This window comes from Pelodiscus sinensis, chromosome 10 (genome assembly GCF_049634645.1).
Source record: "Pelodiscus sinensis isolate JC-2024 chromosome 10, ASM4963464v1, whole genome shotgun sequence".
NCBI classification, from domain to species: Eukaryota; Metazoa; Chordata; order Testudines; family Trionychidae; genus Pelodiscus; species Pelodiscus sinensis.
In genome coordinates, this window is record NC_134720.1 from 14863345 (window position 1) to 14887411 (window position 24067).

Sequence of the window (24067 nt, forward strand, 5' to 3'; positions counted from 1 at the left end):
GTAGAAACAAAGAATTCCCACTGAAAATGAAGGCTATTTAAGATGCAAAATTTTCAGGCTCTTTGTCTTTGGCTGGCAGGAGGCTGCCAAGAAGGAGACAGAGACCTCAGGGAGAAAAAGAGCTTTCCTGGCTTGGACAGCTGAAATAAGAACAGTTTTAGGTTAAGTTTGCAATAAGCTTTAGTGTGTTGGAACTAGCTAGGTGTTGTCTGTTATTTTAATTTTGTAATTTACTTTGCTGTGCCTGTTTTCACTTGCAGCCACTTAAATCCTATTAGGTATCAGAAGGGTAGCCGTGTCAGTCTGAATCTGCAAAAGCGGCAAGGAGTCCTGTGGCACCTTATAGACTAACTGAAGTGTTGGAGCATAAGCTTTCGTGGGCAAAGACCCACTTCGTCAGACTCCTCGCCGCTTTTAAAACCTATTGTTTTTGCTTAATAAAATCACTTTTATTTACTCTCAAGCCCAGTGTAAATAGTTGTTGCCTGGGGGAGCAATCAGTGTGTACATCCTCCTTCTATTATTAAAGAGGGTTTACCTGAATGGTTTATTTGGGGTTCTGATCCCAATTGGTTACCTGGATTCTATACCTGAAACTGCACTCTTCTCAGACCTGAAGTGATTCAGTGTCTATGTTGCTCTTTGGCGAGGGGGAAGGGAGACGACAATTATCACAGCTGTGGGCCTTGGCTGAGGGAGACCAGGTGAGCTGGCCCAGCAGAACAGAGTGGTGAAAAGCTCCAGAGAGCAAGGAGTTGAGTGTCAGTGGCTTTGTGAGCACTCGAGGAAGCAGTCTCAACGGGTCATCTGTGACTTCATCCTGTCACAGCAGCGAAGCGAGCAGGGTCCAAACCTGCACGGGGAAACCCCCATTGGATTTCAGTCAAGACTACTAAAACTTAATACCCCATACTGACTCCAGCCAGTGGCTACTATGAAATCTAATTTTTCCCTTCAAGTATCAACCAAGACCAACAATCTCAAACTAATACAACCATCAGTAAAATAAAGAAAACCATTTAGAATGGGGGAAATCTTGAACCTGTGACATGGAAGGATTATTTTGTCACTTATTTAAAGAGTAAAAGAATTACCTGGACCTTAACTCCATTAATCTTTGCTTTTCTTCATTTAAATCATTGTTTGAGGTGGGAAGAGGCTGGGGTTGAGGGGTTCAGCATGCAAGCTGCCCTGGGAAGAGAAGACATCCCCAGCCCTCTCTCTCACCACAGCAGCCATGGTCCATGTGGCATGCAAGGGGTTGGGAGGTGGGGGGAGGGGCTCAGGGAAGAAATATGGGGGTGCAGGTAGGGCAGGAGTTTTGGTGTGAGGCGGTCTCAAGGCAGGGGACTGAAGTGGGGATGGGGAGCTCCGGGCTGGGAGTGTGGTGATCAAGTTGCCTAGGTAATAGATCCACAGGGCTGGCTGAGGTAATGGCAACTGCACAGCCCAGGCAACAACTCCCTAGGGTTGGTCTGGGTGGAGGCTGTGCTGCCTGGGCAATGGCTCCATGGGGAGGGTTGGGGTGGGGGCTGTGCTACCAGGGCAGTGGGGGCCATGATGCTTGGCCACCTGAGCTTCGGGGCTGCAGTCTGGGTGTCCTGTGGCTGCCCAGGAGCTGTGGGTGCTGGCTCAGGCTCACTAGGGCAGAGGCCTCACATCCCCATCCCCAATCATCTGGCTCTAAGGCTGAGAGGGGAGATAGTGGTTTGGGCTCCATGTGTGGGGGATGGGGCCAGAATGTGTGTGTGTGGGGGGGAGGCCAACCATGCCCAGAACCAGCACAGGAACCTTACCTTCACCCTGCTCCCAACAGGGTTATAGCCCCCCTTCTTTCCTCCCCTCTCCCTGTGGTCATTATATAGTATAACTGTTTCTGCTAGCAGCTCCCTCCTTTTCTGTTATGAAAAAAATCGCATTCTGGACACATCTCATTGTTCTGGAACAATCAAACCCTGACACAGCTTTTAGTTGTAAGAGGATGCTGCATACCAAATTTTGTGGTCCTAGCTCTTAGCATTCAGGAGCAGCTCTTGAACAAATGGACAGATTCACTTGCTCACAGACTGACAAATTCTCAAATATATAATAGATCTGTCAATAACTGATCTCTGCACTGTGGTGGCAATCTGTTGTGTGACCGCTTGTTTTGAGATGATCCCTTCTGCTGAGCTGGAGCCACAATCCGAAGATTGTGGTTGCTACATGTGTTGTTCTTCATGTCAGCCGATGGTCAGGGCAGTGCGTGTGTGTGTGTGTGTGTGTGTGTGTTATACACCCGAATCTTCAACTGCTGGGACACAAGGTCCTGTCGTAGCGGACGACCTTAGGGAAGACCGACGGGCGCCCCAATAAGTTTAACGTCTGTGTCTTTGACCACTAGGACCGGGTCCCTCCACAGCGGGCAGCCAACAGGCTGATAGATGCCCCAAAGTTTAACGTCCGTGTCTTTAACCGCTAGGAGCGGGGTCCCATCGCGGCAGGCAGCCAACAGGCTGACAGACACTCCAGGGTATACAAGGAGAGCTTATTACACCTCAGATTTTTACTGCTAGGATACATGATCCCTTCGCAGCGGGCAGCCTAGGGAAGGCTGAGAAATGTCCCTACGGATCTGTCCCCTGTAAGCGACATGATCCAAATGCCCAGCTCTGCCTGTGTCTGTCCTTTATGACCAGCTGGAGTTCTTTTAAATTGTGCTTGGTTTTGTTACAGCAACTGAAGGAGTCAGGTTAAAACTTAACCAGTTACAGGTTTATTAAAAGGGCTTATAAAGCATGTAGTTACAATGGCTATTGCTCTACTTCTTAACTGCTAGCAAATACAGATCTTAAAATGGTTACAAAGGAAAAGGAAGATAGGAAATAATGGTACCACGTGACAGCTTAATCTTTAAAGAGCTCTAATACTATGTATATACTTAAACAAAGGACACATCCAGGTACAATTTTTACCCCCTTCTGTGCCTCTCGACTCCAGCGGTTCAGGCCAGATTCGGTCCCTCAATTTCTTGGAAAGACGAATACGAGGTGGGCATCCCCATGGAACCTCGGGAGGTCAAACACCTAACCCGGCCAGCAGGTAGATGGCAGATCAATGCTCAGAGTGAGTGTGCTGCTGGACCCATCTTTATACTCCTAGGGGCCCGTATCCTCTTTCTAAGATGCCAAATTGTACTGGTCCGTCTTTGTGGCGCCAGTTCTTACAAGGGAGTTTCAAATAATTTACACTTGTAAGAGAGATAACTAAATTAGGAGTACTGGTCATTCTTTGCTGGGCGGGAGATCCCTCCCCCCCGGACGAGTGTGTGATCGTATCAATATGGGTTTCAGTCAAGGGCACTCCTCGGCAGCCTCTTGGTCAGCGATTAGTTCAACCACCCTCTTATCTCTGCTTACAGTTGTCCAGGGTCACTTGTGAGCTGACATATCTGGGCCTCCTGTCAAGGCTTCAAAGACTATGCTGATCTTACTGCTCTGTGTGCCCTGTATGCTTCCAGGCAAGCAAAGATGGATGTTACAGGGGGGTTCATGTATGGCTACAATTCATTGTCAGCATCAAGTCTTCTTCTAGGATCTCTCACAAGTTCAGGAATGTGCTCTATTTTTGTGACAATTCATTTTACTTCTGACACTAGCGTCCACAGTAAAAGTGTGACACAGGAGGCCTGGGGGAAACAACTAAACTGTATTTCCTGGCCCAGACACCAGTCCAAGGTCAGGATACATCAGCACTCCTGTTGTCAGAATCCCCTGTTAAACCTGCTCATTACACATCACTGGGAAGAAATCACTGACCAAAGCAAAAACTGTGGAATTCTCACTACATCAATTGGCTGTACACAATTCCAACCATGCTGAATACTGGGATTCTCACAAAATCAGCTATTTTCAGAAGATTTCTGACACCATGGGGAGAAGCTGTACAAGGATGAATGTTCTTGTGAAATTTCAGTTTTGTCCAGGAAATTAAACTCTACCAATTTGTATCCAAACTATAAACGTAAATAAATAAATTACAGGTTGAACTCAGGGATCCATAACTACCTTGAAGTTCAAAGTGGTTTGGATTTGAGATTTCAGCTTTGGTCCTTCTCTAATGAAAACAAGTTGCCTGATTTTCATCTTTGTGACATAAGTGTAAATTCAAAGTCCATCAGCCTCAGTGGAGTTGGTCTGGATTTGTACTGGTTTCATGTAGATAAAAATATACCTCTATATATTAATGTGTTGTAGGGCTAGATCTTAAGCTCTAAATTAGTGTACCTCCAGCTGAGGAACTGTCCCTTTATTTTAGCTACTGCTTAATGTAAGAGAACAAATAGCAATTACGAAATGTTTGTGGATAACTCATTACAAATATTGTTTGCATGCACCACTTGAGTGATTGGAGGGATATTATGAAAAAGCAGGAGGCCTTTGTACTACTTTTCAACTAACTCTTTGGCTGATGACATGCTCTTACAAATAGTTCTTCTTCTGACCTACCACAACATGCTTCAAAGAACTCTAGGAAGGGAAACTATTACACTTAATGTATTTGGATAAATCCAGCATGTATAGAAATTAATAAGTTTGCCCTATGCTTTTCATTTCTTCCTTTACAAGAGCTTCCACACATTTAAACAACACACACATCTGCTCCACTGTTTTAAATAATGATAATGGACCTAGCAGGATAGAAGGAACACAACAATCCCTCAAGGAAAGTTTTGAACAGGGATCCCCTTCCTGAATGGAAGTTAAGAGCCATGAGGGGGGCATCCTAGAGTGGCGAATGGCTTTCTGTGGCGACACCTTTCCTTCAACATGGAAATTAGAAATATTCTACAAGAAAGCTAAATGTCCTGAAATGCAAAAACAAGTCTATTCACCCTCCACAATACCACCTGCACTTTTTCCAGGAGATAGAATTTTCCACCTTACAATAAACTGATATTAATAACTTAGGTAAATAAATAAAGATTATTATTTTTCTTTGAACTTAATTAACAGTTCCAAATGTCAAGTTAGTATGAGCCAAGCCTATTTGGAAAACAAAGGGAAGGGCTAGAGCCATGATTATTTACTGTATTAAAGTAACACAGACTTTTTGACTATCTTGTTTCAATTATTTTATTAATAAATTAGTCCATGTGTTATATTCAATTTGTGTAACTTTTTACTGATAAATATATAATGTTGTAATATTCACACTGTGGCAAATAACAGCTGGTATTCACTAGGTTCAAATATCTGGAAAAATTTCCTATCTGTAAGACTGAAACAGATTTTCTTGGGAGGTCATCTCTTTCACCAGAGATTTTCATCAAAAGGAGGCCAATTGGATCATATAGACACTAAAAAATCTTACATGTTGACAGGGGTTAGACCGAGGGTGGTTAATCAGAGACCCATGGGCCACAGGTATAGCTGCTTGCAGCCCTCATTAGCTGTGGATCACTGTTCCCAGCCTCTGCAAGCTGTGAGAAGTGGTATCCCGGGCCATACCACTTCCCACAGCTCCCATTGACCAGGAACAGCAATCTGCAGCCAACTGAAGGAGGAACTGGCCATAGATATGGACACTCAGGTAAATAAATCAACCATTGATTTCTAAGGGGTTAATCCTGGCAAATCATGTCTGGCCTGCGGTCTGATTATTGCCCCCCATCAGCAGTTTTAATGGGGTTGCCAGGAATGGCTTAGACTGGCTGGGACCAGGGGCCAAAGCTGAAACCCAGGGCTGAAGCACTTGACTTTGGGTTTTGCCCCTCATCCAGAGCAGTGGGATTCGATGGCTCAGGCTTCAGTCCCCCATCCTGGAAATGTCAGAAGAGGGTCATGGGACAATGATGTTTGAGGGCCCCCCCCGCCAGAATATCCTTGCAGTCCCTTCTAATATCCAAGACTATGTTTGAATCCACTGAACATTTTAAGGTATCCCCTTTTAATAATATCCCATTTTAAGGAGTAAGTGCTCTCTTGGAAATATCATAGAACAAACGGGGCCCAGTTGCATAGGGAGATAGCAGGAGGACACAGGATGGGAACTATGCCTGTAGAGTAACATTCTTTGTGTCTCGAGGTGCTGAAGAGCAATGTCAGAAGCGAAGTTCTTGGCACGCCAAAGCTTACTGTGTTTATGTCAAAGCACTGCATAGTAGCCATTCGAGTGGCTGTGCAGGAAGTCCATCAGTTTGGGGAATACTCGAATGCCCCACTCCCAAATTGGTTAATCTTGAATCTCATTCATTTATTCAAAGCAAAAGTGACAAGGATTTCAACCCATCACACACTCCCTTTGCTTTTGTTGATCAGAAAGGTGGTGGGGAGTGGGAAATGTGATAGACTATATCTTTAAAGACTTTGTCTACTTCGGTAATGCTTAGAAACAAGTATTTGCTTATAATTTGGTAAGAAGGTAAATATATAACAAATAAAATACATCTATATTTCAGAACATAAAACTCATACTGCCATTACCAAGGCCCAACTGAGGTATGTTATACAGTTACAATAAACAAGTTAAAACTGTTGGAGTCACCTGCTATATCCCTAAAGACACAGCTTAAGTAAAGTCTCAGAGACTTATATACATACAACGTAGTAGCATTGTAAAGTTTCTTCTGCTCTTATCACACATTATAGACTCAGGCCAGCAAGTTCCTGAGCTTCAACTAAATGTAGTGAGAGGTAAGTGTGTTCAGCACCTTAGAGAAGATTTTTTCAGTTTCAGGATCAGCGCTCCCCAACACCCCCCTCCCCTGCAATATTTCATAATATGCAACTGAGAAAGTCACTAATTTGGACATGAAAAGAAACAAAAGCTATCTCAATGGCTCCTTTGGGATTCTCCCTATATTTGAGAAATCCCAGCGTTCTGTGGAGCTGATACAATGGTGCTATGCCATTAGTAGGTATTCCTAGAAAAAATGGTGTATTGCCATTTCTGTACTTTCTGGTGAGAACCACACACTGATGAAGCCATTTGCAGTGCACAACCACAACCACCTTCACAAGTCCTACAGACCCTCTGTAGGATTCTGCATTTTCTTTAGTCAACTACTGATACACTCTCTCTTCATTAAATACTAACACATACACAGTTGTGTCTTTCACAAAACCCCGCCCCCCCCCATACCACATTTCTTCTACTCCTCCACTAAGCACAGCTTGACCAGACTAGAATACCTAGGGTTTTTATTTTAATCAAATAGGAGACACATTATTTTTCTAAACAATCTTCCTTTTTCTCACTGAAACAGGTTAATGTTCACGGCTATCGCCTTATAAATGGCTTCGCCAAGTGATTACATAATTTTAGAGCTGATTACTTAACATGCATGAGTCATAATTTTGTGTTACAAGCCATGAGGTCTCTTCAAGCCCTAGAATTCTATGATTATAATTTAAGGCCTTGATTCTATCATCTATACTCATGAGCTGCGTCTAGACTGGCATGATTTTGCGGAAATACTTTTAACGGAAAAGTTTTTCCGTTAAAAGTATTTCCGTACAAGCACATCTAGATTGGTAAGGATGCTTTTGCGCAAAAGCATCCGTGGCCAGTCTAGACGCGATTTTGCTCAAGAAAGCCCCGATCACCATTTTAGCCATGGGGTTTTTTTGCGCAAAACAGTTCTTCTCTGTCTACACTGGCCCTCTTGCACATGTATTCTTGCGCAAGAAGGCTTTTTCCCGAGCAGGAGCGTGAAAGCATTTGCACAAGAAGCACTGATTTTGTACATTACAAAGTCAGTGTTCTTGTGCAAATTCAAGTAGCCAGTGTAGACAGCTGGCAAGTTTTTGCAGAAAAGCGGACGCTTTTGCGCAAAATCTTGCCAGTCTAGACGCACCTATGTTGTATAGTAACTTACCCCAGAAGTAATCCCTCCAAAATGAGTGGCAATACTTGCAGAGGAAGGAACTCCTCCACACCATAAGCAAACGTGGCAAAACCTAGTCCTAAGTGGTTGTTCTCTGCTTGCATTTTTTGATGTGTTACCGAGTTCTGTGTATGATTATAAACAGTAATACTTATTCCTTTCTCTTATAACAAAGCACAGTGCTGATCACTAAAAACTGGCATGCCCCAAGAATGTATATGTGTAGGAAGGGCGGGTGGTTTAGTACTCACGGTGCTCATTAGTTTGCCATTAAGTTCGGTGGGGAGTCTTCCACAGTTCTTGTTGCAAACTGCAGGGGCCTTTTCTGTAACTTTAAATAATTAGATGACTGTTGTATTTTCTATCCAAGCGAACAGTAACTATTGAATAATGATAGGTTGTGGAATATTACAACACTACTGCCATAGTAAGTCTACAGCTTATAGGGTCAGATTTGTTGGTTGTTAGCTGCTGTGAAATACAAAGGGACTGTTCTAGTATGTTTGGTATTACAGTCGGCTAACCCTTTTCTGATCTCTGTGAGTACCTCACAAGCTTGTGAAATGAAACCATAGATGCCATTTTATAAGAAATATAATAATGAATTTCCAAATAAGGCTTTTCTAAAACCCAATATAGAACACAAACAAGAGCTTGGTGCTTGTTTTCTGGAATTAGCCTAACATGACTTGGGCCCAATTTTAACATTAAAAGGATTGAAAAATGTCTCTTGACATTAACTTTAGGCTGGGATTCTGATTGCATTTACTCTCTTTATTAATGTATAGGAGATCTTACAGATCAGTGCAGTAAAAGAACACCAAAGATAAAGAGGGCAAATGGCCTTATTCTGACAGATTCTAGCTGCATCTTGTAAAATTCCCTCAACTTCCATTAAAGATTCTTCTAGGTACTGGTACAATGCTTCAAATTATAATTTATTTGTAATAGCTTTTCCCCACTTTCTAAACTGTTTTTATGTAGGGAGAAATTTAGATACTGTTTTTATAAAGGACATTTGATTTTCTAAATTCTATAGTTAAAGTTAAAAAACACGAGTTTCCAGTTAATTTTTTATTTAGGTTAAAAATAAACATCCAAATTCTTGAGTCAAGGTGCTTCAGAATATGTGCCTGAAATCCATATTTAAGCCTCTATATAAAACTGGACTGGTTCTGAGTACCCCAAAGTCCTATTGAAGTAACATCAACGTGAGAACGATTAAATGAGTTCAGAATAGGACAATTAGATCTGCGTGAATGAATAATACAGTATAAAGCAGAATTTAATTCACCTTCAAAAACAATTAATTGAAATTTCCAGCCAGCCCTCAGCGCCTCCATGACCGTAGCATGCCCCCCACTGCCCTCACCACTGCCTGGAGCACGTTGCACAGAACTCTGGGGGTGATTTAAAGGGCCCAGGACTCCAGCTGTTGCTTAGGTGTGGTAGTAGCTGGGAGCTCCTGTCCTTTTTGAATCACAAGGCCCTGGGGCATTTGCACCCTTTGCCTCCACAACTGAGACCTGCTCTAAGTGGGACTCCCCACATCTTATTTCTGGTATAGCACTGTCATACTGGTGACCCTTAATTTGGTCCTACACACTTTCAAATAGCACACAATGTCTACTATATGAGAAAGGAGGCTTTTGGCACTCTTCAGAGATGAATAATCTTGTGTCTGTGTTTTGAAAGATCTCTATTGGTGACAAATCATCCCACAAAAGCATTTACAAGAGGCAGACTTAAGTAGGTATAGCAACAAATGGTATCTCTGAATCAGCAGGAAATAAGGTCAGGAGAAGAGATGCAGAATGTATAAATAATGGACATAAAACGGACCAATGCAAAATACAGACAATGGGGGAAAAAACTCCTTAGTGAAGCTGAACTTGAAGCATGAATATGTTGCTGAAGCACAGTATTTTGTACGGAGAAGAAATTAAATTTTACTTTTAAATTTCATCCATGTATCTTTTAGAAAAAGATTTACTGATACAGATGGGTATTAATGTGTACAAAAGATGGAAGCAGATAACCTTTTAAATTACAGATTCTTATAGACCTGCATTTTAGATTGATGTATCCTAGAATTAAAAACTGTATCAGGGATTCTCAAATGTTCATGGCATAAATAACCTTTTTGTAGAGAGGTCATCTTGAGAGCTACCTTCCCACCAAATACAATTCATGACAGCACAACATTTCTCCAACAATCATTGTCTTGTTTTTTTGCAAGTAAATTGGTCAAAAATGATAAGAAGAACCATGCGCAAAAGGAATTTACTTATGCGCCCATTTCATTGCAAACTCTGCTCCTTTCCTCCTCAAACCTAAAAACAATTTAATCTTTCTCTCACACACAAACACATGCATACCATTTCATTGCCCTATTAGTACTCCCAGACTTTTCCTACTCACTACAGTGATTATGAAGGTTTAGTGGGCGGGCTGCCTACAGCTATCCTTCACCTCAGCAAGTCACAGCAGCCTGCGGACCACTGAGTTCCACCTGAGGCCCCCCAGCTGCCCTGTCTGTCCCTCCTTCCCTGCATGCCTCTCATGTTCTGGCGGAGCCCCACACTTTCCTGCTCCTTCCTTTCAGCACTTTTGGAGAGCACAAAACGCTTGATTCGTGCTCCATCCCCACTCCTATCCCTCCTGCCCAGAGCTGGAATGCCGCAAACAGCTGATTCGAGGAGCAGGGATGGAGCGCAAATCAGATGATATGCATGCTCCAAAAGTCCTGGGAGGGAGAGGGAAGGCGTAGGAAGCGCAGGGCTTCAGAGCCCCAGTGCGCGAGAGGTGTGGAAGGAGGCAGACAGAGGGTCTGTGGGCCACAGGGGGAGTCCCAGCGGGCTGCATGCAGCCTGCAAGCCACAGGTTGCCCACCACTGGTTTAGTTCCTTCCCATCACACACCCACAATCTTTCTCCTCTCTTGTCACCCCAGCTTCCCTATTACTTCGTCTCCTGGCTAACTGCTCCATCCTCCTTCCTATCAGCTCCCCTTCTCCTTTATCCAGCTCCCTACTCTTCTTGCCCGATTCGTTGATATTCTAGACTTATTCCCCACTCACACCTGTGTTCCTTACCTCTATTTCATGGTTCTTCCTTCATGTACCATACTGGCAGCTGCCTTGCCCTAGTTCCAAGCTCATATCTCTTTTCAGGATGAAGCTCCTTTCCATCCACCCCTCTGTTTTGTTGCCTTCCAGTTCTCTTTATACCCATCTGTACCGAACAACCTTATTGACTGGGGCAAGATTGGATCCTGCCTTTTTTCCCTCTGGTACATGAAAACTGAAGACATGTCAAATGGAAGAAGAAATTAATGAGAGTTCTAGGTCAGATCTTGCACTCAAGTAAGATTTAATAGGTGAAAGAAAAGATTCTTTATAAACAGATATACTCAGTGATCGCAGATGGTATTCAACAACATTGATATAATTTCCTTTAAAATAAACACACACATATGGCACTTGTGATTCAAACATAGATCTCTTCATGAAATAATTAATAATTAATTACAGAATTATTACATTATAGCATGGGGCATTCAAAATTACTGGAAGGTATTCAGCAAATTCTTTATAAAAATAATAATTATTAGTTAAAAGATAGTCAACATTGTTTGTTACATTAATTAACATGTATGCAAGATTAATTAGACTCAAAGTAATTTTATAGTGGTACCGTATAACAACTGAATAATTAATAATAAATGTGATACGTATCAGAGATCATCTTACATCAGAGAAAAATAATAACATGCTACTATTTAAGAGTTTACCAGCTAAAAAAAGTGTGCAAAAAGTATTGGGGTCATTTCCCCTCCCTTTCAATATATACAAATAAATCAAAACTAAAATCTTTTCAAAGCTGTGGAAATGCCTGATTCTTTGGATTGCCAATCAAACTAAAAACAAACAATTTTGTAAAAAATGGGAGTAAGAAAACCCCAAAATTAATAACACTGATATAACAAAATAAAACAAAAAAGCAATTTTGAATAGAAAAAAAAAACTTTCATTCACAAAATATCAAAATCAAATAACCAGCAAGTGTGTGCACAGTAGCTTGGACATGGACTTTGAGTTTTCCTGAATTGATACGTCAGATAGAAAGCAAAACCAATGGGCTATACCCAGGTATTACAAACTAGAAATGACAACGTTTTATTTCAAAACATTTTGCAAATAAAAAATGATTTTAGTCAAACTGGAAGGCTACGTCTACACTGGCCCCTTCTTTGGAAGGGGCATGCTAATTTTGAAAGTGGAAATAGGGAAATCCGTGGGGGATTTAAGTATCCCCCGTGGGATTTAAATAAACATGGCCGCCGCTTTTTTTCCGGCTTTGGGAAAAGCCGGAAAAAAGCATCCAGTCTGGCCCGATCCTCCAGAATAAAGCCCTATTCCGGAGGATCTCTTATTCCTACTTCAAAGTGGATGATTAACTTTGAATTAGGAATAAGAGATCCTCCGGAATTGGGCATTATTCCGGAGGATCGGGCCAGTCTAGACGCTTTCTTCCGGCTTTTCCCCAAGCCGGAACAAAAGCGGCGGCCATGTTTATTTAAATCCCGCGGGGGATATTTAAATCCCCCGCGGATTTCCCTATTCCCACTTTCAAAATTAGCATGCCCCTTCCGAAGAAGGGGCCAGTGTAGGCGTAGCCGAAATGTCTGTGAAAATGCCCTCTTTGACAAATATTTCTTCATGCAGTACACAGTCAACCTGTGGATGTCCTCGCCAGAGGATATTGCAAAGACCAGGACTTTAGCAGAACATAAGAATGCTCATACGAAGTCAGAGAAAAGGTCCATCCACCCCAGATGGACTTCCGACAGTGGCCAATACCAGATGCCTCAGAGGGAGTGATCAGAGCAGGTAATCCTCAAGTGATCCCTCTCCTGTTGTGCATTTCCCCCTAAATTGACTAGGGACAGCATTACTACCCATTCTGGCTAATAAATATTGAAACAAGATTTAAAAAGAGCTAGATAAATTCATGGAGGAGAGGTCCATCAATACTTATTAACCAGCATGGGTAGGAATGGTGTCACTACCCTCTGTTTGTCAGGGGCTGGAGATGGGTGACAGGGGAGGGATCACTTGATGATTACCTGTTCTGTTCACTTCCTCAAGGGCATCTGGCATTGGGTACTGTCAGAAGACAGGATACTGGACTAGATGGACCTTTGGTCTCACCCAGTGTGGCTGTTCTTATTATCTATGTTCCAGTCATGCCAATAATATTACATAGTACAGAAACAGTATTTTGAGGAAAATAAATCTTAAATCTGTCCCGGAATCTTTCTTGGTACATTCCAGATGCTTTGCACCACTTAGGTCATGCAACGTAGTCTTAAAGTTCACTTAGTAGATTGTTTCAGCCACGTTCTCAGATGCTTTGCAACACATAGAATCCAGTCCTGGATGAATCCAGTCCTTTGTGTTTTCCTGATGACAGGATAATATTCTCAGGGCAAATCCTAATTCATTCCCAGCCGTGTATGTCTAGAATGGTCAAAATACAGGGAAATCTGTATCCTTCTGCATTGTATTAGTCAAGATGCTTGAAGATGTATTGTGCATTTAGGATGGTTTGCAAACGGAGCAGAGGCAGAACCAGTGGTTCCGTGTAGTCAGCACTTTCCTACATAGCAGCTCTGACTCTGCACAAGCAAACATGAAGCCCTTAGCCCAAAGGTGGTCAATAAAATGGTGGCAGTTCACCAGGGTTAGTCCCTAGTGGGCCGCCGCCATTATGTTTAACCATGCCTCCGCAGATATCTCTGTTCATGGCCAATATGAGTGACAGGAAGTGGTGTGGACCGGGACACCATTTTCCACTGCTCACATTGGATGAAAATGGTGATTCATGGCCAACGAGACCTGCGGTCTTCCTATACCTGAGGAGATGCAGGTAAATATAGTGGTTGGAGCCCAACAGGGATTAACCCCGAGGACTGGATCTAGCCCATGGGCCAGAATTTGCCCACCCCTGACTTAGCCTGTAGGGAGAATTCCATTTCCCAACATTTCTTCCCTTCTTACTTCAGAGAATTCCAAACCACAAAGGTCTACCTACAAGGGAAATTTGCTGATTCAATGTAGACACTTTTTCTAAGTAAACCCCACAAGATAATTAATTGGCAGATTGGACAGCATTTGTTCTGTTTCAATTTGAAATATGATTAGCAACTATTATACCCAAGAACTTCTCTGCCAAATCATTAAACGTATAAGCTTTCAATTTTACATAAGCTTCAATTACATCCAAACATTTTTGAGAGAAATGGACAATATTGCTTCATGGTTTCTACACTTGAACAGTGTTTAGATAAGATATAGGAAAAAATAAATAGTAAAATATTAGCCAGGAGTGATACAATCAGGAAATACTACAAATATACAATTAGAAGAAAGAATACCAATGAAATTTTGCCTGTGATGCAAGAATAAAATAAAAATGCTGTTACACATAGAAACAGGCTTTATTTTCTATTTCACTGCAACAGTGTAGGGATTTTGGTTAATTGCTTAATTTTGTCTATTTTACTTGTACAGGATTAAACAGTGTACATTGTCAAATCAAAGCTTAAGCGTTCGGTCTTTTTGTGTATTTTGTCACTATATTGTATGTTTTCTCTCTGATGTGCTTTTGTTCTATTTTATCAAAAATCTTCAGTAATTAGATCATTATGACAAATGCTTTTACTTAACAACAAAACAAAAAGGATTGGTTACCTTTAGTAATATCTGGCAGTATTTAATAGAATCAACTATGTAAAAGTTCATTATCACTGTGAAACACAACATAAAACGTTGTTATGAGCTAACTAAACACTTTAATTTTGCTCGATGTGGTATCACAAATATTAGTGTTTTGAAAACAGAGAAGGCTTACTATGTGTATATGAATAGATTAGTATCTCTTTAAATAGTTAGGATATGTCTACACTATGGGATAAAGTTGAATTAAAATATGTAACTTTAGCTATGTCAATTGCGTAGCTGAAGTCGAAGTACCTTAACTCGGTATTTGGCGCTGGCTACACAGCAGGAAATCAAAGGAAGAATACTTTTCCTTCAACTTCCCTTTCTCCTTGTGGAAGCAGGGTTACCGGCATTTACCGAAGTGCCCCTCTCACTTTGAATTAGCTGTCTTAACTAGATCACTAATTCGTATCCTAGAAGATTGACAGCGGCAGTTTTGATCTTCCTCTGTAGTGTTGATGCACCCTCAGAGAGGCTTCTAGTGGGGCTCACTGCATTCTAAGCTTTAGAAACTACCAGCAACAAATTAGAGCAGCAGTGTTGCTAGGCATTGTGGTTGTATATACTTAGTAAATATGTTTATTTGAGCCCAACAATACCAGTGTGATTTCTTCATATAGCTATTCTGTTAAAAGTAAAATATAGCAAATATAGCACAATGGTCACCTCCCATTGCACACATCAAAACTTTACTAATTTAAATATGACATACAGCTTTCCAGGGATGAAAATTTATCCTCACTTTTTTAAGCTGCAAAGTTTTGCAATGCATGTTTTTAAAATGGTATATCATCAGGAAGAGGCTGTAAATGTAATAGTCTTCCCCCAAATAGGCTACATTTCCTTTAAGATTTAAAAGTCAGCTATTGAGCCTACTAAATAGGACCTAATGTAGAGGCTTCAATTCAGTTCTTACATTTGCCCTGAACCAAACCTATCCATAAAATTGAATTGCTAAAGTGCACAATATGCCCTTCCTGTACCCCAGACTGACAAAACTTGTTTCCCAGACAAGCTTTGTTTAGATATTCCAGTCCTCAACTGTAACAAGTTTCATCAGCCTAACTTATTTCCAACTAAATCTAAGGCAAGATTTTAATTTATTTCATCAGGGTAGGATCAGTGCACTAGGGAGGCATGATAAAAGTAAGGCTCTGATCATTTTGGAGGGGTAGACGGGAGAGAGAGCAGGAAGTCATACTTGTGGCTTGTCAGTTTACAGAGTAACTAGCATGCTTTTATTTAAGCTATCATTATTTCTTTTGAAAATAGGTCACATTTGTTCTTTGCTCTTTGAACTGCTGTGCTATTGTTCTTGATTTTGGCAAAATATTACGTAAGCACCTGGCAAAAGCAGAGTGAATTTATGGAGGGGCCTCGTTTCTAATTAGCGTTTTTTCTTCCACACATATGTTGTGCTAATCATAAATCCCTTTTTAATGACAGTTTAAAATATAAGCAACTCTTAGATGGCATTTTTATCACCTATTCATTTTAGATCAAAACCCTTACCTGTACTTGATTCTGAAAATTATGCAAATTAACAGATGCCATATGAAAATTATTTTTTCTCCTAAACCGATGGTTGAACTGTACTTCATTGTAGTAAAATTATAGTATCAAATAATATATACACATGATGTAATACTATATTTCAACATGTGTTACAGCACTATGATGTTATTATAGTGATTATACTGTGGTTTGAATAAATATCACTATATCTGAGTCAGATTTATTATGGTTTTTAACTTTGTTCTGTACTTCCCAGGAAACAGGATTTATCCTGATTATTCCTACTAACATTAATGGGAATTAATTGCAAAGCTCTCTTGTGTATCACAAAGGATTTGTACTCTTGTAGTTGTATTTGTTAACACCCGCAAAGTCTCCATTTAGAGTTAGATAGTGCCATTGGATCCAGCTCCATGAAAGGAGAAGTATGTAGCTGTACTGCCCCCGTACAATTCTGCTGTATTCTGACAATTGCTTACCTGCTTGGGAAGTTGTCTGCTACTGGCCCAATACCAATACCAATCAGAAATTACTATCCTCAGCAGGCTGGTGTACTAGGGCAAAGATGAAGGACCTAGATAAAGGCCCAACCTCTTTCTGTCCATCCATGCAAAGGAGAAGACAAGTCCTAGGCATGCAGGAAAGGGAGATATATGGTGGCTGTGTTGGGTAGTGGTGGTTGACTGACCTAGTCCTCTTATTTTGCTGCCTGGCCACATAGGGCCAGGCTGTGATCTGCCCCCTAGTAAACTTGCTTTTCCTAGTTCTGCCACAAAGATAGTCTTAATCCCATAGCACTGCGGTTAGCAATGGATGTTTCAAATGAAGTCAGAATGCCCTTGATCAGTCATCCAGTTTTAGAAACAAATTCAAACCAGACCATTTTTGAGGTTCTGAACTGCAAAGCTAACTTGTAAGTATCCAATTTAAATGTTGCTGAACTCTATTCTGTGAGGAGGGCAGGAAGTGCTGAAGTACTGAGAGAAAAACTGCTCTTGTGTTTCCAGCTGGGTCCCAGAAAAAGAAACAGTGTAAATCTCACAAGAGAACCTACTCTGCTTAAATTCACAGCCTACATTTTCCAGACTTATATGGCTCAGGTAACTCAGGAAAGCTTTCAAAAAGCATTTGAAATGTTGGTGTGCTCATGACAATAAAGACCATAAACGGGATTCTACTTTCTGTTAATCTGGTACATCTCTATTAACTTCAGTGAGATTATTCTGCTATAACAGAGGAAAATTTGAATCACTGTTTACATTTACAAGGCTTTTTGTATTTTCCCATAGTAATGTTACATTGCACTCCACAGGATATTTTCTTCTTTTAGCAGACAGTAAGGCGTCACCATTTAACAAAATATAATTGGGGGCATAAGTCATTATTTGAACATTATCTGCAAACCTTGATCTAGCCAAACTCATTCCTCTTCTTGTATACTGGCTGAAATCTGTTAGCACAGGGAGTTGCTGTAAAAGTTGAGTAGAACCTGTACTGTGCTTCATCATGAGGAGTTAAATATTCCAGTACTTCATAATGGCTTTTGGAAATGGGGTAGGGGAATTGTTTCAGTCTTTCAACCTGGAACCTGCTTTGAATATTTCTGTGATTTGGAGTCATGTTCTAAAGGCACAGGTAATTGATCATAAGAAAAAAAAATTGGCATTAATAAAATTAATTGACAAAAGCCAGTCTAGCTGTCAAAGAAGAGAAACCTTGAAAAGAAACGGCAGGCTTTTGAAGGTCAAGGCTCAGTGTGGTGTAATCCCCACCATCTGTGTTCAGGCTGGTGTGATTCTCAGACTGTCATATGCACTTTCTCCTTTGAAAATAATAGACAAGAAAAAAGCTTACCCAACAGGGAACCTAACTGTAGTTAGCTTTATAGAAAATGAAAGAGCACCACTGTATAAACTTAAGATGACCCTTAATTTTCCTTCCCCTTGACCTACACATGTCCACAATCAGTTTCAGAAGTGTAGTGTCCCTGGGAATGAAAATAATTCAGTGACCAATAAAATGGAGTGGTACAACAGCAAGTTGGAATATTAGGCAAAAATACCTAATGCAGTCAGCCAAGCATGGTGTTATCCCCACATGGAGTAGAGTGATCAAGGAACTCCACCTTTTCTTTCTTTAACTTTTCAAAGGAAAGTGATCTAGGCTCTTTATTGTAGTTGGAATTAAGATTATGAAAAGTGTATTAGTACTTTGGAAAATGGAATAAGTGTTTGATATCTGTAAGATGTCACTATCTTGAAGCTTGCTTCTTTAAGGAGGTTTGATGGTTTTCACCAAAAAGGTTTATCCATTACAACTAAGAATAAGGCAATTTTGATAGAGCTCTTTAGTATTGAGGCGATGAAACTACAGTGCATAACTAAATATGGTGCATATGTGCCATCTCTGTGGCACAGTGTATATAAAAATCTCATTATTTCTAGCATCATAGATGATAAAAACTAGGTACAGAGCATATATATTTACCTCCATTTTAGAACAATTACATTAATACTTACACTTTGACATGAAAACACATTGTATAAAACTTCCCACTATAAATGCAGATTCACAGGAAAACAACTTCCATAAAACCAAGGCATAAAAAATAATAGCACTTCACAAATGCCTAATTAAAAAGGTACTCCGCCTCTTTGGAAGAAACACATTTTATTTGCCCTCGTTAGAGTGACCTAACAACTGACCTGTGTGTGTATAACTCTGCCCCTCCTGGACGATGTAATCAGCATAAGTCATGAAAATAAAATGTGAGGAATTGAATTGTGTTTTATCTTTGTCTCCAATCCATAGCTCCCTACCTGCATGGGTACTGAAATAAGTGAATGTACTCACAGAAGCATAGATCTTGAATGATAAAACAAGAGAATCCTGTCAAGACAGGTTCATTATGAGACTCAAATTAGCACCCCAGATTTGAACAGCCCTTAAACTTTGAACTGTGTATGTCGAACACATCTCTACTAATAATTGTTATTCAACAGTGCCACACTATGACTACTTGTGTAGTTTGACTGTTTTATGAAATATTGACTGCCTAATCATGTGATGCTGTCTCAGACAATTGGATTATATTTCTCAAAACCAAAAGAGAGAGAGAGAGTGAGTGAGCCCTGAAGTTGTATATACATGTAGTGACAAATGTGAACCATTGTGCAACATTGCTTCTGTATGCAGTCTTGAAAAGCCTCTCAGTTATATGCCAAGCTCTGAAATGGTGTGGCAACCAGTGCACAGAATGTGTATCAGAGGTGTATCAAAGTTTTGATGGTGCTCTTTGCTGGGGCTAAGTAAGAAAATGTGGTTTCTCGTGGTGCTTTGAGGTAGGCAAAAAGGAAAGTTATTCCTCAGCATTGGAGCTGGTCTAAATTTTTTTTTTGTTCAGAATATTTGATTGTAAAAGATGACAAACAATTACAGCTTATGCAAAAACTTAATGTTTTCTACTATTTTTGTTGAAATCAGAATTTTGACTCTCTTTGGCTATGTCTACACTACAGGGTTTTTCCGGTATCTGGGAAAAATTCCACCATGTCCAGGGAACTCCTCTGCTCTTCCGCTTTTTTTTTTGTGGAAGAGCAGATGTGCTCTTTTGGAAGCCTTGTCTTCCTCCTTACACAAGGAAGAAGGGCTCTTCTGTAAGGCTATGTCTAGACTACACGGCTCTGTCGATGGAGCCATGTAAAATAGTTTATTCAGCATAGTGAAAGAAGTGGGGATTTAAATAATCCCCGCTTCATTGCAATAAAAATGGCCGCCACGGTGTGCCAACAATCATCTGAACGTTGGCACAGCATGGCGGCCATTTTTATTGTAATGAAGCGCGGATTATTTAAATCCCCGCTTTTTTGATTATGCTGAATAAACTATTTTACATGGCTCCGTCGATGGAGCCATGTAGTCTAGACGTAGCCAAAGAGGCGGCTTTTCCAAAATTTGGGCCAGTGTAGATGGGCAAATTTTGGAAAATTTCTTCCAAAAAAACTATTAAGTTTATAAAAACCTTTTTCCAATAGATCATTGTAGTATAGACATAGCTTGGCACTGTAAAGTTTTAAAAAGTCACAGCGACAAAGGGAAAGTTGAAGTAAAACACCACAATCAACCCCTCCTGTTCCACTCTCCCTCCACTAGACATCGTTCAGCCTATTTCATTCAGTGGGAAAAGGGAAGTCAGGCAAATCAAAACACCAAAACATAAAAATGTTGGTTATCAATTATTAACTTTCATAAACACTACAGGCAGTCCCCGATTTACGCGGATCTGCAGTTACGAACACTGTTTGCCACCCGTCTCCCTGGTCTGCTGGAGACCAGCAGACCAGGTAGACGGGAAGCAAAGCCTCTGAGGATGCCGGCAGCGGGTCAGCAGCAGCGCGTCTGGGCTGTCCGTTGCCCGCGTGCTCCGCGGCTTTGCTCCACGTCTCCCTGGTCTGCTGGAGACCAACAGACCAGGGAGACGGGGAGCAAAGCGGAGCAAAGCCGTGGAGCACGCGGGCAGCGGACAGCCCAGACGCGCCGCGGCTGACCCGCTGCCAGCGTGCTCCGCAGCTTTTCTCCGGACGCCTGTGGTAGAGCAGCTGGGGCGCTGTCGGTTGGTCCCACAGCGCCGCTCTGGGCACTACAGGACCAACCCGGCATCACCCCAGCTGCTCTGCCCCAGGCGTCCTGATTCAGCCGCTGCTGGTCAGTTTCAGCAGCGGCTGAATCAGGACGCCTGGGGCAGAGCAGCTGGGGTGCTGGTGGATTGGTCCAGTAGCGCCGAGGAGCGGCGCTACTGGAGCAACCCAGCAGCACCCCAGCTGCTCTGCCCCAGGCGTCCCCAAGTCAGCCGCTGCTGAAACTGACCAGCGTTGACTACAGGAAGCCCGAGGCAGAGTTGCTCTGCCCCGGGCTTCCTGGAATCAGCCGCTGATCAGTTTCAGCAGCAGCTGACTTGGGGATGCCTGGGGTTCTTAAGTTGAATCTGTACGTAAGTCGGAACTGGTGTCCAGATTCAGCCTGTTGAAACTGATTAGAGGCTGATTCCAGGAAGCCCGGGGCAGAGCAACTCTGCCTCGGGCTTTCTGTAGTCAGCCGCTGGTCAGTTTCAGCAGCGGCTGAACCTGGACGCCAGTTCCGACTTACATACAGATTCAACTTAAGAACAAACCTACAGTCCCTATCTTGTACGTAACCCGGAGACTGCCTGTATTCCATGTCAAATTCAGAATGAGACAGACTTTGCCATTTCAAAATGGGGCTTTTTATTACAAAATATGTTTAAACCTTTTCCCCTGTGCAATGCAAAAAAAATAAGACAAGGGAAGGAATTTATGGGGAGAGAGCAGAATGCAGGAATTACTCAGACAATTAAAATTTTAGTTTGAACTAAAAAGATTCTTTAAATAGAAAAATATGACATCAGGTAGGGACATCCAATTTCAGTTTGTAATTCTAGCATTTTATTTCACCGAGTAATTTTCTTCCCAATCCACAGGGAAATATACATTTTCCCAATAACTGTCAACTAGCATTCCCTGTAGGATGAGTATGTGGGCAGCCAGCCAGCTGAGAGTGTACTTCTACCCAGTTGAGTAGCAGAGCACCCACAGCTGGCAGGGTGTGTTTCTCTTGGTGATGCACATCTGCACATGCCTAGATGCACATATAAAAATGTATTCTGCCCATCAATGGAAAAAATTAGTGGGAGCATTGCTGTCAACTCCAGTCAACATACCACGAATGCATTATTTTTGCATTACAGGATTAGCATTGTGCTGCTAATACAATTACTGAACTTTCTTCATTAACTTTGATTAATGATAGATATTTCTTTTTCTTGCCAAAAGATCACCCAATAAGCTGCAATACCAAGGTCCAAAATCATGATCTACTATATGTGTAGGGTGGGAACTGTCCTGAGGTATCGCTCCTATATTTCAATTTCTCACTATTGCTTTTGGCTTGCCAGACCACTTTAAAAAAGATTCACAGGATAGCAGGCAGGAGTCATGACACAAAAGCACTTTCTTCTAGGAATGCACAAACCCATGTACTGGCTGACAAGCTGGCAGTACGTATCTTTCATCCTGTGCATCTCTATACATTAGACAAAAAAAATGCCTGGGGTGCTCCAGTAATGAATACATCTCCTTTTCCCCTACTCCGTAAAACGAACTACAGTATACTGATTACTGTGCTACAGAGGCGAAAAAGGAACAGGCAAAATTTGCCGAGGGGTGTGGGGGAGGGTGGAATGTGGTGCTCACATCATAAAGATGATGAGGAGAGATAAAGTACTCAATTTCAGCTATGTTATCTGAGTTTGAACATACTCTACCCTAAATAAGGAGGGGAGGGGATACAGGTGCCAATATTCAACCTCTATTTTTCTAAAGCAGACCATGCTCCTTTAAAGGGAAAAGTATTTGTCAAACACAGAGTTCTTGACATTTTTTGGTTTTGCTTTTTGAGCAAAGGAAGGACCTGTGAACCAGATACATTATTACCAAGATGGACACTAAGAGTTTGTGCTTTTAAGGCATCACCCTCAGGGAGAAAGTGTAGTCACTCCCACATGAAAGTATGAGCTTATGCCAAAATTCATTGTGAGTTCCAGGGCCCACACCTCACTGCAGATGGGAAAGCAGAAATACTACCCCCACTTTCCTTCTCCTTCTAGTGCCCACTGAGATCAATAGGAGTATTTCCATCATCAGCTGCATTAAGCACTGGATCAGGCTCTCAGTAGAATGACCAAAGGTGCCAAGCCACACTGTGATGGGTCCTGAATTCAAACAATACCTCAGGAAGGTAACATGTCTCAGTCAACCCCAAATACCTTGTAACTCTGAACCCAGAATGCCTGAAATAGCATGCTGCTTACAAAATGTGCTTCTTTAAACAATAAAGCTTTCAGGGGAATTTGATTGTTCCTTAACTTGTGATGTAGAAATAGACCAAGAAATGAGATTTGGATCCAAAATCCCATCTGAATAGAAACTGCCCCGCTGCATGGAGGGAGTGCATGCATTCAGGGCTCTATTGTGAACTGACTAATGGAGGCACACAGAAGACTGAGCACCGTAAGGCACTTTCGTACCTCACTGGATGGACTGCCCTCACCATGGGTCACCAGTGCACGAAGAAAGTAGCTGCCAGTAAGGCTACTACTTGGACCTTCCCAGACAGGCTCGGGAGCAAGCAGTGCATTGACTCTACCTCCTCAAAGGCTGGCCAGCACAATTCATTCACTATGGAGGAGGAAAATATGGCTCCAGGAACAGAATTGGCACAGTTTGCTTCCCCCATGGAGCAAAGGGAAGCAAAGACCTAATTGTGACTGCGCCCAGACTTGATCAACAACTTGCTTGTAGGGCAAGAGAAATATACATTGCCTCTTGTTCAAGGCAAACTGCAATGAGTGATGGACAATTATCACTGAATGCTTCAGGTGCCTGCAAGAGCTCTGCTTTATTCTGTGTCCAGGTTCAGGAGGCTTTGCATAACAAAAGCTTTGCAGTCTCCCACCCAGACGCTGCCTGGGAAGCTCAGCCTTAAAGTCTTGGACCCCTGGTACTACACAGGGTGCCAAATGAGTCTACAGGATTCTGGTTTGTGCCCTTATTGAGCTAGGCCTGATCTACACACAAACTGTCTCAAACTTCGGCATCTGGCATTGGATCTTATGAGAGAGTTATGTGAATCCACAGGCTCCAGCAACTTCCGCGGGCTCCTGAGAAAGGTGGGGAGCCAGCTCCACACTCCCGGAAGAGGTAGAACCCTCGAAAGAAGGTCTCGGGTCAGGTGCAGCCAGCCCTCCACATCTCCTGGAGAGTGCCACGCCAGACTCCCACAGCCCTTAAAGCTTCCAAAGCACCGCAACAATTTAAAGAGCCTGG